Source organism: Camelina sativa, chromosome 20 (genome assembly GCF_030686135.1).
Source record: "Camelina sativa cultivar CO46 ecotype springtype chromosome 20, ASM3068613v1".
NCBI classification, from domain to species: Eukaryota; Viridiplantae; Streptophyta; class Magnoliopsida; order Brassicales; family Brassicaceae; genus Camelina; species Camelina sativa.
Genome location: NC_141899.1, coordinates 33,943,097 through 33,949,130, shown reverse-complemented (window position 1 = coordinate 33,949,130; position 6,034 = coordinate 33,943,097).

The window sequence follows — 6,034 nt, the reverse complement described above, 5'->3', positions numbered from 1 at the left end:
ATAGTAACCAAATATATATACAAATAATTAATCTATTTTTTTCCAATTTAAAACAAAAAATTGTAAATAAACATAAGTAAGTGTCTTAGAAAAAAAAAATTATATATAATGTACATCAAATTTTAATATATTTTTGTAAAATTTAATTTTATTTAAAATATTTTAAAACTCACACATCGGGCGGATCCTTATCTAGATAAAAAAAATCCTAGATATTACCACGTGTATAGAATTAATAAATGAAAATTAAAAATAAGTAAATAATTGTGACAACCCGTTCCGCAGACCCCACTAGCCCACCGCTAGCTGCCCCAACGGACCGTCTATGGACCCTGCTAGCCCACTGCTAGCCGGCCCAATAGACTCCAAGCTGGCCCTGCAGGGCATCGATCCTAACCCATCACTGTAGATATCCTAATCCACCAGTAGGTTATTAGTGCGCCAGGCATTCCTCGAACCCTGGTCCACCCTTTAACAACCTTCCCACAGGACAAGCTGTCACCAATTGACCTGCAGATCAATTGGTGGCAACTTGTCATGTGGGAAGGTTGTTAAAGGGTGAGGACCAGGGTTCGAGGAACGCCTGGCGCACCAATAACCTACTGGTGGATGTGGATTTCCACAGAGATGGGTTAGGATCGATGCCCTGCAGGACCAGCTTAGAGTCCGTTAGGACGGCTAGCAGTGGGCTAGCAGGGTCCATAGACGGTCCGTTGGGGCAGCTAGCGGTGGGCTAGTGGGGTCTGCGGGACGGATTGTCACAATAATGTTATAATTTTGAATTTTATTGAATATATCTATCTATATATATAATCTCCTTATAATTATTTTTAAAAAAACTTTTAATTTTTGTAACTTTTTTTTATAATTATCTTTTTACATTATTAATATTGTTTAAAACAAAATATTTTATTTTTGTTGTAATCTCAAATCCTTCCTATTAAATAGAAACTTTTATACATGTCAAAATCTGGTTAATGGCTAACTTTCAAAACCCAATTTTATATAATAAGATCTAAATTTTTACACATGTCAAAATCCTTTTAATGACTAACTTTTCAAACCTAATTTTATATAATAAGATATGAAGGAACAATATATCCTAATTAATCATTTTCAGAACATATATCATGTAATCAAATTGTTATTTTAAATTCATTAATTATCGAGGTGAACAAAAAAAAAAACATTAGTGTAAATAGTTTTATAGTAGATTTAGTTTATGGATTACACTTTACATATTTGATATTTTTTGTTAGAACCAAACTATACAAGTCATTAGCTAAGGGCTTGGTATCATTCAATATTTTGCTAGATATGTCGTCAGTTGTTTCTATTCTCGAACTTCTAGTGGAAAAAAATTCAACCTAACCATCTAATGATTCTGTCGTAAGGAATATTATTTATAGGTCTCACGGGTCAAAAATATACTTTGACTCTTTGAAAAGCTATAGGGACTTCATATTAGTCAATCAAACTGCCATGCATGCATTTTTCTTTCTTCACAAACTCTCCTACTCTTTTAGGTTAACATATCTATATTACACACATTTTCGAGAAAATAAAAAGAATGGCTTCTATTTGATGGATTAAAGAATATTTAGTGTAAAAACTGAATTTCACATAATGAATTTGTTTAAAGGAGAAACAAATTCAATAACATTTTCTCTCTAAAAAATCGGATCAAAGTTAACAAGCAAAGAAAATTAAAATCTCTTGAAGAACAAGCTAGGGTTTGTTCAAAAACAAAGATGAATTTAGGATTTTTGTATTAATTGCTGGATAATTTACAATGAGGGAGTATCCCTTTATTTATACTTTGTCTTAGATTACAAAATATATCTACTTTTCTAATCAGTTCGGCCGTGATTTGGAAAGTTTCTTGTTTCCTGTTAGTTCGGCCGCCAGGCGATCTGGGAGGTCGGTTCCTTATTTCTGAGCTGGGCTTCTTGACGCTATTGGGCCTTCATTTGAAGGCAGAATCCACCTCAGGGCCGAACTCCTGCTTTAGTTAACCGGTTTCCTTGCTGGTTTAGACTAGTATGTTGGGGGTGCTAATTCCCGCACCAACAATTAGTCCCCCCCCCCCCAGTTCGGTACATTCAGAAGTTAATTCAAATGTTCGGACTATAGGAAAAGAATATCCGATCTAAATCATAAGGAAAACCGAATCTAATCACCCAGATCTCCGCGCCGTTTCGTCATCCATTGTTATCGTGACACGTGTCGGACGCGTCGCTTCAGTCAGCTCGGAAGCTAAAAAGTCGTGTAGGTTGAGGAGGTCATTTCAAAAACTCTCAAGGGAATCCTTCATGGATGGTTAATACGAAGCCGGCACATAACTTTCTCCCCGGTGAGAAAGTCAGTAATTTCAAGAAATGGGCAGCTCGCTATTTCTTCGTCCGAGTAGACAATCGTTCTTTCGAGAACCCGAGATGCGGTCGTCGAAGATTGTGGAACAATTCGCCCGGTACCATCTCGTTCTTTGTTTTGTCAGATCGAACACTCGTTTTCTGACCTGATCTTAATTTTTCTTGATTTTGCAGCTCGCCCCATTTCAGCTCGGACATTAGGTCTTGAATTCCAACTAGTCAGGGACGCACTCTTCGCAGGAGTTGATCGTAGGTGAGATTGTATTACCCGACGTCGTTTTGAAGAAGCTATGGGCAAGGCCAAAACTAAGTTTCAAGTTTCGCTAGTGAGCTAGGTCAATCGTCCAAGGTCCCAACGACTACAATTGTTGACGCTGGTATGCTTCAATCCATAAATCCGAACAGCGAGCCAGTCATTGATCTCGAGTTAGAGCAAATGGAAAACGAGTTCGTCGATATTGAAAACTTCGACGATAGTCAGATCGCCCCTGATCCAGGCCATGGAAATTCAGCTCTCAATGCTTCGCTTCAGCCCCCACATGACGAGTCTGTTATCCCTGAGCAACCCGCTCCTGAGTTGAGTAGCGGTGCCAAAAAGAAGAAATCCAGGAAAGATAACAAGGACAAAGGCAAAGGCAAAAACTCTGACCAGGAAGCAAATCGAAAACGTTCTGCGGACAATGCCGGATTCGAATCCTATGATCGTTCTCTAGTCAAACAGTCAAATAATCGATCCGACCAATTTGCCTTTGACTACTTCGGGGATGGTCCTCTCGTTTGCAACCAAGCAGCTGCCGGGAAACTCTGCAGGAATCTGAAGGTGTCTTCAGTCATCTTGCCGCCGATGGACGAACTGGAGTTCCCAGATGAATTCCTTAAGGTCACCCAATCTGCACTTCAGGTTTAACTTGCACCTTTTATTATTATTTTTACTTCACAACTTAGTGTTATTTTTCCTGATTCCCTCCAGTTAACCTCGTTCGAATACAGACCGCTGCTTACGCCAACTCTCTGGTCTTGGTATATGACAGGCGAGTTAAATCAATGTCATCTGGGTAGTCTGATTTTGATAAAATGAAGGAAAGCCTTGAACAACTTCGAACTGCGTATAAGCTTAAAGAGGGAAGAATCAAGGAGCTGGAAGGCGTGGTTGCTGACAAAGAAGGGAACAACGAGCTTCTTGAAGCGAAAGTTTCCGAGCTGGAGTCACCGGAGAAAGCGCTGGAGGAAAAGAATTTCGAGCTGAAGAGGGAACTCGACGACCTGAGAACAATGTTTGAATCGGAGACAAGTCAACTTCGCCAAGACCGATTAGCAAAAGTCGAGGGTACCACAAAGAAGGCTCAGTGTCGTCTGGATAAGGTAAATGTTTATCTAGTCGAACAAGAAAAGATAGCTCGTCCGAACAAAGACATCCTCAACCAAGCGCACGGAGTTGACGAAACCGTGAAGTACCTCTTAGGGAAAGGTGCATCAATCCCTGATGACTTGGTCATTGAAATTGAGGAGAGGCGGGCGAAAGCTTTGAGCGATGTCGAGGCATTGGACATCATTGAGCTGGACGAAGGCGATCTCACCATGTCTCCAGATCAACTCGGCTTCGGACTCCTTCATCCTCGAACGACAGCTCCGGACTCTGTTTGGCATCAGCATGGATCCAATGCCGGTGTCTTCCAAGCTGATCTGTCTGATCCTTCAGAAATCTGAGACCATTGTAATGACATTGCACATTTTGAGGCCGGTTTTTCAGTACTTTTATCTTCTTGGAAAATTTCTTGACATTGCACATTTTGAGGCCGGTTTTTCAGTACTTTTATCTTCTTGGAAAATTTCTTTTTGTGCTTGCATAAAAATATTTCCTTTATGTCCAAAGATGAAACCCTACTTGAAGAGAAATGTTAGTTTTCCAATTTCACAATTGGAAAACACTCTCCTAGAATCAGTATAAATATACTAGCCCTGTTTCTTAGTTGATCATAATTTTTATTGGACAAAGTAATTCCAAAATGCCAAGCTCTGTAGGCAGTGTTGATCATGAGGTTGAAGTCGGAAACGATGTTCCAACGTTCTTGAATTCAGAAGCTATTGAGAGGGGGATGCCCTACTATATGAATATCCGGGCTCCATGGATGCTGATGTTTCACGTTAAGTGATAGACTGGTTTTCACCTAGGGTATCAATTCCCTATGCAGTTGTAGTACAAAGGGTTATCAATCCAAATGGTTGTTATGCTAACAGATAGGATGCAATCAGAATCAAGCAAGTCAAGCCAAGCAATAAGGGGGTTTGGTTCTAACAATCCTAATATAAACAAAGTAAAAGAATATAAACAAGTAAACCACACGACCTAAGCACTCGATGCAAGCAATCGAGTACATGATCGAGTATGCAGATGAACTATGAACAGCTCGAGGTATTACTCGATGCAGGTTATCGTGTACCTGATCGGGTAAGTGGTCGAGTAAGTAAGGAAAATGCAAAGAATGAGATACGAAAGTTCCTAAGGATAGGGGTAATCAAATCCTAAGTGTTCTAGACCAATACGGATGCCTTACATGCCTCAAGCAATTATTTCCTAGACAATGAACCTCTAAAACCTTGTCACCACATTGTTGCACTAGTAACAATCAACCTTGAACATACTACCACACTGTCGCACTAGCAATATGAACAAGCAGGCATTAAGAACAATTCATTTTTGTCAATATACTTAGACTTATCTGATTTTGTCACTCAAAGTTAAGTATACCTCTAGCATTGACCTAATCAAGCATTTTATCTACTCCTTTTGGCCTGTAGCATTATAAACGCCCTAGATCTAGTCTCAACCTGTCGGTCTGTTGACCGCATTAAGAACATCAACCTAGAAGGAAATTTATTTATCATAACAATCAACTAAAACATCCTAACCGATCAAGAACACCTAATCATCTATCCCATCCCTAGAAACTTTGCTACACTACTCGGACATAGAAACGAATGATAAAGCCATAGAAATAAACGAAAATGACATTATTAAAATGATAGAGTAGAGTAGAAAAGAGTAGGGATAAAAGATCTATGAAAAACTACAAATTAAAAGTACAAAAAAAAGAAAAAAATGTTGAGTCGCTCAGTTCTCTCACAGAAGCTCTCGCTCTCTGGTTTGAGGGTCTGCGGCGTGCTCGTTTGCGAGCTAGGGAAAGAGGGGGTTTATATATGGAAACCCATCTTACCTAGCTTCCCAGACCTGCCCGATGGTCTACTCGATGGGGTACACGAGACTTGAGTCGGGTAACTCCTCGGGTGGATCTTCGGGTTGCTCTTCGCGCTCTTGGATCCTCTTCGATCGTGTTGGGGTTCGGACTTGTTCTTGTAGCTCGATGGCTCCTTCGGGTACATGCTCGAGTTGTCCTTGTTTTTCCCCATTTTTGGCTCTTTAGCACCTGTTTTCTTCCAATATATGCAAATGCAGAAATGCAATACCCTAAATGCTCTAAAACTTGATTCCTACAGTAAATGGTCTAAAAATGCTAAGTTAGAGGTATGAACAATGCAAAATATGGACAAAAAAGATGCTAAAATATGTAAATTAGAGTGTTATCAGACCCTCAAACTTAAATCTTGCTAGTCCTCTAGCAAGTAAGTAAGAAGGTACGGTTTGAAAGTGGGGACTCATAACC